A 13,334-nucleotide genomic window follows, 5' to 3' on the forward strand; every position below is an offset into this window, starting at 1 on the left:
TCCCACAGAGGCTTTTCCCCAGCTGCTGAGAAGCACAGGAGAACTCAGGGCTGCACAGGGTGGCACAGTTGAGTGGAGACCTGCCCCTCCGCCTGTGGCTGGATCTATTGCTGTCAGGGGCAGAGCACCATTCATTCCCCTGGGCAAGTACCTGCTCCTCTCCCAGCTGTGCACTGCCCAGCCCAGGAGCCTGGAGAGACCAGAGCCCCATCTCAAGCCTTGGAGAGGTGCCCTTCCCCCTCACTGGCTGCACCTGAGCCAGGGCTGCCCCCTCCTTGCCAGAGCACTGCACCCCTGGGTGCACGTGGGGCCCTGCTGAGGCCCTGGCAGCAGCACTGCAGGGGACTGAGGTGAGCAGAGCACTGCTGGGCTGACACTGGAGACAGGCTGGGCCCTGTCAGGCAAATGAGATCATCCCACCCCCACCCTTGGCAGCCAGAGCTCAGCTCAGCCTCACAGAGCTGGTCTGTGCTTTGCATGAGCCCAGCAGAGGAGCTGGGAGGCAGCATGCTCAGGGGAGGGGGTGTGTCAGAAGCAACATTACACCCTGAGGCTGGGGCTCAGCAAACCTGTGACTAGGAAGGTGCAGGGAGGAGGGGATCTGAACCCAGGCATGCGGAGCACAACGGATTATTAGTGCATCACCTTCCCCACTCAGCCACCTCCCCTGCTACCTCTATGGGCTTTTCACATCCACCAACGTCAGTCCTGCCAGGAACCTTTCTGCCACTGGCTGCTCAGCCGGGGACACAGGGTGGCAGGTTTGGCCCAACAGGGCTACACTCACTCCTGTCTCCTGCACTGCGGCTTCCTCGGGGGAGCAGGGCCCCAAACACAGCCGGGTGCAGTGCCCCAGCCAGAGACAGGGGCAAGGTGGGGGCAGCCCTGGCTCAGCTGCAGCCACTGACATGGGCAGCTGTCTCTGAGGGAAGGGCCTGTCTCCGAGGCTGGCTCAGGGGCTCTGCTCTGTCCCAGCTGCTGGGCCGGGCTGGGCAGTGCACAGCTGGGAAAGGGGCAGACACTGGCCTGTGGGGATGAATGTCACACTCCCCTCTCTGACACTGAGAGCAATAGATCAGTCTGGAGCACCAGCCACAGGGCCTGAGGCAGGCGTCCCTGTGTCCATCCCGCCCTGGAGCCCCCGGGGTCCCTGCTCAGCGGTGCCCAGAGAGAGGCTGTTGAAAGTGCCGTTTTCTCCTGCTGCCCTGGGAGCTGGGCACTTCCCCACCGGCACAACAGCACAGGCAGAACATGGCCCCTGCCTGCACTAAATGCCGTGTGGGGAGCTCCTGAGAAAGCGCCAGTGGGGAGCACCTGGGGCTGGGCACAGAGAGAGGAGACGAACCCCGGGGGTGGGAGAAAGTGCCTGGGGCGCAGAGACACACACAGGGCCTGGAGCCCAAAGCTCGGCCCCACTCGCTCCTCCTGCTCCCAGGGACTCGGCCAGAGCGGCAGCTGCAGCTTTTGGGGCTGTAATGGCCTGAACGCCCAGCAATCCCCCTTCCCCTGGCGGTGGGTCTGTGCACACCCGAGCCCTTCCTCCCCGGGGGGGAACAACTCGTCTGCAGTGTGGGGTGTCCCTCCCAGCTCCCTCACTGCCTGCAGCCCAGGGGTTAGTGATTGTCCCCTGGACTCCCCTCAGCCTGTCAGACCCACACACTGTCAGGCCAGGCAGCCCCTGCTGTGCCCTGCTCTGACCTCCTGCCCATGGCCAGTCCCAGGGCCTCACCAACGTGCAGTGCAGAGTGACGTGGGGGTGCACTAGGGGTCACTCGCACCCTCCAGCTTCCACTCCCACCGCAGTCACCATCAACGCTGCTGGAGGAGGAGGTGGGGCAGGGGCAGGAGAGGGGCAGAGCCGGAGGCGAGGGCAGGGCGTGGGGCAGAGGGGAGCTGTTTCAACACTTCCCCAGTCACCACTGAACCCACTTCACCCACAGCCTCTGTGCAGTGGAAGGAAAACCCTGATGCATGGACCTTGGGCACAGCCCGGACCGAAGCTCCCTCTTCCCCTGCTTCTGCTTAGAACAAAACCCAGCTGTAGTGCCCTGCCCTGGGACCTGCACAGTCCGGACACGGGCAGGCTCTGCTCTGGGGCTGGGTCCTGCACCAGCTCTGTCCATGTGTCCCTGCTGGACGGGTACAGACAGGGGCTGTGGCCGGCCCTGGGCAGGGTTTGCAGCTCTTGTGTCTCCCCCGACACTCTCTGCTCCTTTGCAGCTGCTCCGTCAGCGCAGCATTTGCAAAATGGGCCTTCTCCTGGCCTGCTGCTCACACAGCTCCCCTGTCCTCGCAGCCTCCGCTGACTCCCACTTCTCACCTCCTCAAACACAGGCTGCAGCTCCGCACTCACCTGGCCCTTCATGAGCGACCGCCCTGCACAACTGCTACCCCCATTCAGGTCCCACCTCCTGTCAGCCTCACCCCAGCCTCCATCGCCTCTTGGACCAGCCGCACACACACGTTTCCTGCTCTCTCCCTCGCAGGCCCTCCCACCTGGGACCAGCTTTCCAGAGAGATCCACAAAGCTCCCAGCCGCCTCCTTCAAACCCGTCTGCACCACGGTCCTCCAGCAAGCGGTACGGCAGAGAGGCTGCGGGTGCTGGGAGATCCCCGCCTGCACTGCTGGGCAGGGCTGTCTGCTTCTTCCCTTGCTCCCCGTCTGCCTGTCTGTTTGCAGCTGCAGTCACTCAGCTGGGCCTGGAAGCTGTCGGCTGCAGGGGCGGCTTTTCTGTCTGTGTCTGTACAGCCCCGAGCACAAGGAGCCCCAGGCTGGACTCCTGCACACGGCAGTGACACACACAGTGCCAGGGACGCGCGGATCGGATGCTCCATAAGGGCGCTGTGTGAATCGAGACAGGACTCTGAGTGACTCTCTGGCTCATCCCCTAAGGCTCCACTGCCCCATTTCTGGCTCCCCCCAGCCCTGTCCTGTCTGTGGAGCTACCAGGGCCAGGCCTGTCACTATTTCCTGCCTGCGGGGAGCAGGAGGTGGCCGGAGGGGAGGAGGTGGGGCAGGGACAGGAAGAGGCAGAGAGCGGCAGGGCCTGGGGATGAGGTAGAGGAGGGTGGGCAGAGACAGAGCAGAGCAGGACACCATTTCAGGGGCAGAGCGCAGTGGGACATGAGGGGGGCACCGACTTGCCTGGAGCTTTGCTCCGAGCTCCCCCAAACAGCAGCAGCCAGTGCGTGTCTGGAGCAGCAACCGCACCACAGCCTCAGCATTTGCTCCCGGCACAGGCACCTTTGTGTGGCGAGCTCAGGCCGTGCTCAGAGCGCCTGCCTGCACTGCCAGGGTAGGAGTGTGGCGAACACAGGCCTCACTGTGAGCAGGATTGGAACCTGCCCAGGGAAACCCGAATGGGGGTCTAGTCCAACACCCTCATCGCGCAACCATCACAGCTGAAATGTGGCACCTGGTGTTAAGCCAGAGACACTGGAAACTAATCACAGGGCCCAGGCCTGACGTCCTCAGCACCACAGAATTCACCCAGCAGCCTGGCTCCCAGCACACGGGGGATCTGGGGCGCTCTGTGCTCAGCCATGTGCAATGGCACAGGAGAGCACCTTGAACATCTCCCCTCCCCCTGGAGGGAACGGGAACAGCTCTGCCCTGGAGGCTGGGTCTGGAAGAGGAGGTCAGGGCCATGGCTGAAGCACCTGGCTGGGATGCAGCACTCAGGACCCCTTCCCCAAATACTCTTATCTACCCCCCATCGGACACTGTGTTCTGCTTCAGCTGTCCGGCTGCCTCCAGCATGGGCTGAGCTCAGGGGCAGGTGGGTGACCTGCCCTGCAGCTGAGAGGGCATCGGACCCCTCCCACCAGTCGGCTCCTTCACTCAGTGCACCCCAGGGAGCTGAGCCCTTGTGCCCTGCAGTGAGGCAAGTCAGGGCAGGGCAGGGCAGGGCAGGGCTGGGTGCGGTGCTGTGTCTGTGGCTGGGTTCCCTATCAGCTGTGCCCTTGTGTGACTGCTCGGAGAGACTCGAGTGTTGCCCAGCTGATTAGCAGAGCGCTCACCACTGAGGCTTTTGTTTCCATAGGTGGTGCACATTGGTGCATAGTTCAGAGCATATAAAATTTATTCCACACGTGGGTGGAAGAGGTTGGAGGGAGCATTGCCTGTGGGTACCCAGCCAGGGCACGGCAGGGCTGTTCATTGTGTGCTGGGCCTCACTGGGAGTTTGGGGAAGACCAGCTGGGGCTGCTGAGCTGGGTGTGCGGCTGGGTTTGCTGGGTTACATCACGGTGGTTTTCTTTTCTGCGGTGTTGTGGAAGCCATCTTAGATAGACGCCGTTTCTTGTTTCTTAGTTCTGCACGTACACAAGAGCTTGAGCTTTTCCTGGCCTATTTGGGAACGGCAGGGAGGGTGAGCTGAGTGGAGTACGTTAATGAACTCTGGATTTGGGGCTCTTACTCCCGAGGACCTGTTCCTCCTGGCTGATTACAGTTTTCTCTCTGAAAATATTTAGTTTCTGTCACTAATTCCTTCTGGCTCTGGACTTGTCTGTGTGAGGGTATAAAATACTGGAGTTAGCTGCATCAAGCAGCCTTGCTGGACCTGGCTTTACAGGTGTCCAGTTTGGCTCATCTGTTGCCTTGTTGAATTCTATAAAGCTGAACGTTAGCCGCCTACACACAGAGAAGTCTTTTGCTTCAACAACGTGGTGCTTTTTGAGGCAGTAACACTGATCTCTCTGGCACACCTCATGCAGGGGCCATTGCTCCTTGTGCCAAGGCATGTGGCTGGGATCAGGACTCAGGCCCCTTTCCCAAATCGACACATTCCTCCCAACACACCCATGTGACAAGACTCTAGAGCCATCACTTTGCCTGGCTGGTGCCTCAAGCGGTTTGTCTACACTTGCCCCTAACTAAAGGGGACAGAGTAATCAGGGCCAGGGGAGATTACTAAGGAAGGGCTGCTGTGTACACGCACCACTTCACTAGGCCAATTCTCCCCTTCAGCAACTTCCAAGTGTCATACTGACACTGCAGGTTCACCATCGCTTCCCCATGAAGTTCATGACTGAGTTATGCCTGTCTTGGTACAGCTCTAACAGAAATCCAAAGCAAGGCTTGGTGCAAGCTTAGAAGAGTCCAGCAAGTGGAAGTGGGCTGATAGATCGGTTCTTTCCAGGAGCCTCTGGAGGCCAGTTTGGCATGCAGAAAATGAAACTGATGCCATGAATGGGATTTGAACCCATGCCTCCCTGGGGAGACCGGAACCCCCAAGGGGTGGGGGGGCGGAAAATGTCTTGAGGCTCAGGCTTTTCACCAGTTGGCCATCTTCATGGGCCTGAAAGTAAAGCTCTTTCAATGCTAGCTTTGCTTAATCTTCTTATGAGTCAGGCAGATTTAACTCTGTCCTCATCTGCAGCACAACCCATTCAACACCAGAGAGCCATTCTCCAGCACAGCTGGCTTTCACCCATAATCACCCTGATATGAGCTAATGCTGGGAGGTACTTTATCCTTAGCTGAAAAGAAATGGATGAAGGAGGAGCTGCCAGTTTGCCACATTGAGGCTCTGTCTACCCTACAGGGATCTTGTGAAAGAAGCCCTTCCAGAAGATCTCTTCCGATAGAGCTTCTTTCAAAGAGTGTGTCCACACACAAAGAAGAGAATCAAAAGCGTGATCTGCTCTTCCAAAAGAGAGCATCCACCCAGCTCCCGCTCTTTTGAAAGAACGCCCCAGGGATCCTAAATGAAAACTGTTCTTTCCAAAGAAAGGCCCTTCAAAGGCTATTTCTACACAGACCACTTTCTTCCAAAGTGGCCTGGTAATACACAGCCTGAAATATGCTAATGAAGCATGGATGTAAACTCCCCATGCCTCATCAGCATACGGCCACGTGATTTGGAGTGCGGAAGACCGTTCTTCCGGACTCCAAACGCCGTGTAGATGCGCGTCCCCGGAGGTCTCTTCCTGGAACAGGAAGGAAGACTGATTTCAAAAGGAGCCCTGCATTCTTTGCATTGACTTCCAAAAGAACAGTTTCAGAGTGCAGATGATCCATGGGCTGTTTCAAAAGAGCCCCCTTCTTTCAAACATCTTTCGAAAGAACTTGCTAATGCAGACGCAGTCTGAGGGTTGGAATTCTCCTCTGCTCAGATTTGTTAAATAAGTGGCAATCAAGCGCCCAAGTGACGGGATCTCTTTTTGGCTGTTATTCCCCACGATCCCTCAAGTGTTAAAGTTTCATAAAAGATAAAAAAACCAATGAGGAAGAAAGCAGAGCAGGTGAGGTTTGGACATCCCTGGACCCAGCCTCCCAAAGCTCAGAGCTACCTGCCCTAAGCCCACACTGCACAGCACTCCTTACACAGGAAGGAGCAGCAGGATCACTCTCCCAAGGGCACCAGCCCTCCACAGCAGCTCCATTGGCTTTCTCTGCGCCTCATTTCCTTGCCAGGTCTTCTGGCCTCAAGAACTCCCCCTCTAGGAAGTGAGGAAGTCATAGAAACAGGAATGCAGTACCTAAGCCAAACACGCACAGCCACACTTCAGCAGAGACTCATGTGGCACCACCATTCCCTCCGACAAACCTAGTTTAAAGCCCTCCTGACTAGGTTTGCAAGCCTGCCCGCAAAAATGTTCTTCCCTCTTTTTGTTACGTGGATCCCATCTTGTCCTAGAAATCCTTGTTCCCAGAACAGAATACTATGGATGAAGAAACCAAAGCCTTCTCTATGACACCACCTGCACAACCATGCATTTGCTTCCATGATTTGACAATCCCTACCTAGGCCCCTTCCTTCGACAGAGAGGATGGACAAGAACACCACTTGTACTCCATATTCCTTGATCTGTCTTCCCAGAGTTACATAATCTGTGGTGATCTGCTCAGAGTTGTTCTTTGCTGTGTCATTGATTCCTACGTGGAAAAGTAGGAAGAGGTAATAATCCACAGGTTTGATGGTTTTTGGAAGACTCTTTGTTACATCCTGGATTCAAGCAACTGGTAAGCAGCAAACTTCCAAAGATTCCAGGTCTGGATGGCAGATGGATGACTCCATCCCTCTAAGGAGGGAGTCCCTGACCCCCACCTCCCATCTTCTTCTCTTAGGTATGGTGGTTGTAGAACCCCCATCCCTAGGACCATGCATCCAATGCATTCCAGTCAGTGGGATGGTTTTATTCCTCCTCTGAGAGGTCTCTGCCCCAGCACTCTCCACCATAGTACTGGTGCAGAGAGCTTGAAAGTGGTTGCTTATCTCCACTGGAGTTGGAGATACCTAAATTGGCTTTCTTGTCCTGGAGGTTACAGACTTCCAGTTTTCTTCCTTGTTTCATAGTGCCCACACAGGTTGCTCAGCCTGATGTGCCTCTGCTGGAATAAATGCTGCCTTCTGTCGAGGAAGTCTTCACTTTCTCTGATGGACCACAAGGTTGATAATAGCGCCTCAGGTCCTCTAATCTTTTCTTCCAAAATGGCAACCAGCTTGCACTTGGTATAGAGAAAATCACTTTTATCTTCTGGGAGAAAGACAAACATAGCACATGCTGTGTAGTTCACAACAGCTGACTTGTCACTATCCATTTCTGCCTTTCCTACGAGAGTTCTCTCACGTGTTTTTAGTGCCACTTTTCAAGCTGTTCATTGCCATTACTGACAGGTGAAAGGCCTTCCTGTCTCCTCCCAAAGGTCTTCCTCTTAGATTATGGCTTGCATCAGAACTTGCTATGTTGTGGCCATGGTTCCTGCTCCTCCATTAACTGTGCACTCCACAAGAGCACAGGCTTCATCTAGAGCATTCCTGGCTCAGGTTCCCATCTAGAACATCTCCAGAGTGACAGTGTGATCTTCAGTTTGCACATTTACTTCCCATTACACTATTAGTTAGTAAGCTAGAGACAACGCCACATCAGCAAAGCAGTACTCTGTGGTGAGGCCCCTTCGCTTCACAGGCTCCCTTAGTGCAATTCACTCCCTGGTCAGCACAGACAGTGTGTGCTGAGGCCGAGGGTGGCTCTTCTGCTGAGTGTGAGCCCTGCTGTGTCTGCCCCACACGGGGGAGCTGGGGCTGGGATATGGTCCCAGGGGATTTGCCTCTTGCCCTGGGATCAGATCTGTGGCTCCCGGGAGGAGTTGGCAGCTGGCAGAGGGGGAATCCAGGCCGCCTGAATTGGAAAGCCTCTGGGCTGCTGTAATAAGAATGGAACTGAGTTGATGCCACCGGCTCATGCAGACAAGCTCTGCAATGCAGCAAGGGACTTTCTGGGGTGGAGCTCACGGCACTGAGGCACATGCCCCAAGTCCCAGCTTCTTGCTCCAGGGACAGGCTGTTGCAATGGGCAGCCCTGGCTCACACAGGGCCAGGTGGGTCTTTGAGCTTGGGCCACGTGCACCCAGAATGTGTGGCAATTTGAGCAGGGTGCTGTTGGCCATGCCGCCATCCTGGGACCGTGCTGTGGCTGGGCAGTTGCGGGTCGGGGTCCCCTGGGGGTGTGTGGGCTCCAGGTCATGTCTGGTGCCCCCGCCCTGTAGCACGGAGGTGTGTCCCCTGTAGGGTATGTACCTGACCCTGCTGAGCATCCCACCCAGCAGAGGAATGAGGTCCCACCACCCTTAACATCTCTGAACTAATTTGTGTAGTACAGCCAGACACTTGGACACTTGAATGTCTCTGAAGAGGATTTGCAGAGTTCCACAACAACCTCTGCAGAAGTGCTGGGGGCCATGACTGGCTGGGGCAGTGGTCTCCTGTGTTTATGACTTCCCTGATTCCTAGAGCTTTGAGGCCGGCAGAACTGGGGAGGAAATGGAGAGCAGAGAAAACCACTGGAGCTGCTGTGGAGGGCAGGTGCCACTTGGCAGGGTGCTCCTGCTGCCCCTTCCTGGGGTAGTGTGAGGTGCAGTGCAAGCTTCTGGGGGGCTGGCTTTGTGTTTTGGGAAGCTGTGTCCAGGCAAGCCCCAGCCTCCCCTGGTCCAGACCCACTTGGAAGCCTGTCCCTTTTGTAGAGGTGGTGACTATTAAGCGTTCCTCTGCCTCATGGGCTGGAGACCCTGCCCCGGTGGGGTGTATTTGGACAGCAAGAATTTTGTCCGTCAGGTCAACACCATGAGGACTGGACAAGAACCTTGTGATCAACATCATCTCCTGGGATGGGGAAAGGCTGGCCAGGCTGTGCCCAGGGCCCAAGTGCTTCTCAGTCAGGTGAATCAGTGATAGAATCATAGGACACTAGGACTGGAAGGGACTTTGAGAGGCCATCGAGTCCAGCCCCCTGCCCCAATGGCAGGACCAAGTACCATCTAAACCATTCCTGACAGACAGCTCTGTAACCTGTTCTTAAATATCTCCAGAGATGGAGAATCCACAACCTCCCCAGGAAATTTATTCCAGTGTTTGACCACCCTGACACTTAGGAACTTTTTCCTAATGTCCAGCCTAAACCTCCCCTGCTGCAGTTTACGTCCATTGCCTCTTGTTCTATCCTCAGAGGCCAAGAAGAGCAAGTTTTCTCCCTCTTCCTTATGACACCCTATGAAGTAAGTAGCCAAGCGAGGGGAGGGATGGAGATGGCCCAAGCCCCTTTCCAACAGGCTGGCCAGCCTCACCACATGTGCATGCTGGTGTCTCCTCCTATCAGAGCTCTAGATTGCTCTCTGCCAGCTAAGCATATGGTGGCAGGGCCATCCTTACCCATATGCTGACTGCACTGCTGCATAGGACACCTCAGCATTTCCCGTTTCATTCCATTCATTGCAACGGCAGCCGGGCACCTGAGTCCCCAGTCTCAGCCCTGTGTTCCTTCTGTGCTGTGTGGGCCATGCTGGCAGGGAACAGAGAGGCCCTGGGGATGCCAGACCTGATGTACAGGGTCAGGGACTCTGCTTAGACAGTCCTTTGCCTCCAGCAAACCCTCCAGGGGCTGCAGTGCTTTGGGTAGCTGCAGTATCCCTTGTGCAGCAGCGTAGATTGGGGCATATCAAACTTTGGTGCAGCCATGGGGTGGCGCAGTGGGGCTAAAGCAGGTTCACCTCCCACTAGCAGCAGCTCCAGGGGGTGAGGGGAAAGAGGCTCCGTGCACTCCCTGCCATTCGTAGGCACCACACACCACTTCCTATTGGCTGCGGTTCCCCCTTCCTGGCCAATGGGAAACGCAGGGGCAATTCCTGCAGTCAAGGGCAGATATGAGTTCCCCCTTCAGTGCCTCCCCCAGGGGCTGCAGAGGAAGTGCCGGCCACTAAAGAGAATACTTGACACTCCAAGGCTAAGGAACAGGGCATAGAAATTCAAAAGTCTTAAGAAGTGAAGCAGGGCCAGGGCCAGTGGGAGTCACAGACTCATAGGGCTCTAGAATTGAAGAGACCTGAAATGGTCATCAAGTCTAGACCCCTTCCCTCATGGCAGGGCCAAGCACCATCTACCGTGGGGTGAGCAAACCTCAGGGGGCATGAAATTTCAGAAGGGGGGCACAGCCCAGTTACCTGCTGGGTCTCAGGCTCATCCATCTAATGAAAAATGATGAAATCTGTTACTGTTTCTATGTCTGTGTCATCACATTTATACACTGATGAATAAAGTTCTTCTATTTTACAGACTTCTTTTCTTTCACACGCCCAAAGGGGCGTTTAAACCTGTGAACATCACTGAAATTTCTGTAGGTTCTGATCACATTCGAGAGGTTGTGGGGTAGCTCCTAATTTCAGAGATGAAAAGTGGGGACCAAAGTAAAAAGTTTCCTTACCCCTAATCTAGGTATTCCCCGTTGGATATTTATCCAACTTCTAAAATATCTCCAAAGATGGAGATTTTGCCTTTACCCAAGGCATTTTATTCCAGTGCTTAACTGCCCTGACAGGAAATATTTCCTGATGTCCAACCGAAATCTCCTTTGGTGCAATTAAAGGGGAATTCAATTTAATTAAGGTTAAAGGGAAGGAATTTTATGACATGTAGTTGTATTCCCAATTAGATAGATAGATTGATGGATTTTTGGTGTCTATCTATCTATCTATCTATTGGTCATTACTCTGGCCCGATTAGGAATTGTAGAACTCACTGCTCAAAGAATTCAATTTCAGCTTGAGAGAGAAATAAAACTGTGAAATGTGCAGACCTGAGCACAGAGTTGTTCTGCATGTGGATTATGATGCAGACCCCCAAGAGTGGACTTTGGGTCCTTTCCCTTCCGGTCACTGCATTAATGTCCTCCAGATGCCCCAGGGGCATGAGGCTTTCTGTAGCCCTGGGCACCTTCCAGTGCCGACCAAGTGCTTGTCTGGTGTGCGCTTTGGTGCCCTGCTCTCGACTGCGCCATGCAGGAGGCCTGTGATGTGCAAGGAGGTCAGACGAGATGATCTCTGCAAACAGCCTGTGGCACAGAGAAGCCTCTGGTGTTCCCATGTGCAGCCGAGTTGAGCCCCAGAATGTCCCTGAGTGAGTGGGGGTGACACAGTGGTGGAAGCTCAGCCATGCAAAGGGGCTGCCAGGGGCAGGACACAAGCCCTGCAGGGTACAGGTAGGTGTGGGAGTGACATCACAAGGGCCTCTTACAGCACCTCAGCTGATTGGTTAAAAGAAGTTGGAAGGTGATGACCTCACAGAGAGGCCATGACAACAGCCACGCGGGACAGGCTGCAGGGCAGGTGACATCTCAGACACCCGCGGGGCTTTGCCGCAGGGACTCTCCTTCCTCAGCTCTGCCCACGAGGCTGGAGAGGAATCAGGGTGAGGAAAACGAGCATGAGGAGGAGCCTCTTTGTCCCGTTCTCCTGCCCCATAACTAACTGCGCTGGGCGACCGACGTTCATCTGGGGCAGGTCAGAGCCTGATCCAGCTGGTGCTGGGCACATTGAAGGCAGGAAACACTCGGTTAGGGTTCTGCCCTCCCCAGTGGAACTGAAGGGTGAGTGAATCAGGTCCCCCTTTCTACTCCCTTCACCCAGCGTTGTAAAGCACAACCGCCTGTGAGCCACTAATGCCCCTTTCTCTGGAGAGTCACTAACAGGCAATTTCCCACGGAAAACTCTCTTCAGCTGCGTGTTCTCTCTGTATGAAAAAGAAACGTGTTCGACTGCCTGCACCGGCTCTGCGCTGGGGGAAACGGTGTCAGCGTTAATTTGTTGTGCAGAAATGGCCGTAGGTGTGTGAGGTGTGCGGGAGAGCTCGCAGCAGCAGTGAGAGGCTTGGCCGAGATTCACTCCAACAGTCTGTTTTCTTTGCATCTCACCTCTGGCAGCCCCAAGAACAAAGACTGGAGTCTGGCCCTTGTGAGCACTTTGCCACACACATTTGTCTTTGACCCACCTGACATGCAGATTTGACTCATTCTCCTCAGTGATAGGTCATGAGACACTTTTACCATTGTGGTCTGGCTAGCTCAGTTGGTAGAGCATGAGACTCTTAATCTCAGGGTCATGGGTTCAAGCCCGATGCTGGGCGCTTCCCTTCTCGCACTCATGTTTTCAGCTGATTGAGCAATTCTCAAACAGCTCTTCCTGACGTCCTGGCCAAAGGCAGGAAATGTGTGTTCTTGTTCTCATCTCTTCTACAAACTGGTATTTCCATCATCTTCAGAGAGTGGAAGAGCATTTTCTTCTCTTCGTCTCTATTCCCACCTGCACAAGGAGAAGAGAGGAAATCCTCTCCCCAGCTGAGTGTCCCTCTTCAGTGCTCGGTAGCTTCACATCTTTCTGCATTGGCTCCAGGTGGGCACTGGGTGAACAAATCAGCTCCAACTATCCAGGGGATGGTGAGGAAATGAGGAGCTCTTGTTATTCACTTACATAAGGACAAGAGATTGCGGGTTCAAAAGTGTGATGGGAAAAGTGTTATTGGACAGGGGCAGTGATGGTTTGTGTTCAATGGAGGGATGGAGATTTCTGCTTGGAATGTTCTGATTCTTCACTCCTGCCGCCCGTCTCGCCAGGGCAGTGGAAAGGTGAGTGTCAGTCACTAGATGGCTCTCACATGGAAAGGGCACATGGGGCAATTTGCAGTTATTTGGAAAGAGCACAAAAGGTGCGTCTACACGAGAAAGCGAGATGGAAGTAGCAAGCACAGCTTCGAAATAGCACGTGCCACATCTCCACGTGAGACACGCTACTTCAAAGCTGCAATCGATGTTAGCCAGTGTGATGTCAAAACTGCAGCTCCTATCAGAAGATGGGAACAGAGCCCTACGTCGACATCTGACATCGAAGTAGGACGTGTGTAGACATTCCACGTCCCTCTACTTCGAAATAGTGGGGTCTGCAATGGCAGCAGTCGGCTGTTAGGAGCACTTCCTGGACTGACTCTGAGCTCCGTGACCTCTGGGGCTCTGAGTGAGGAGAAGGTGCTCCACGTAATGGGGAGCAAGCAGCAGAACGCAGAAGT

General features: G+C 54.9%; 1 non-coding gene across 1 annotated transcript; it reads left to right on the plus strand.

The window, feature by feature from the left end:
* Positions 1-12,325: 12,325 nt before the first annotated feature.
* TRNAK-CUU (transfer RNA lysine (anticodon CUU)) lies at positions 12,326-12,398 on the plus strand. Its single transcript has one exon. It is a non-coding gene; the product is annotated as a tRNA-Lys (tRNA).
* Positions 12,399-13,334: the final 936 nt, after the last annotated feature.

The sequence above is a fragment of the Carettochelys insculpta genome, chromosome 7, assembly GCF_033958435.1.
Source record: "Carettochelys insculpta isolate YL-2023 chromosome 7, ASM3395843v1, whole genome shotgun sequence".
In the NCBI taxonomy this organism is placed as follows: domain Eukaryota; kingdom Metazoa; phylum Chordata; order Testudines; family Carettochelyidae; genus Carettochelys; species Carettochelys insculpta.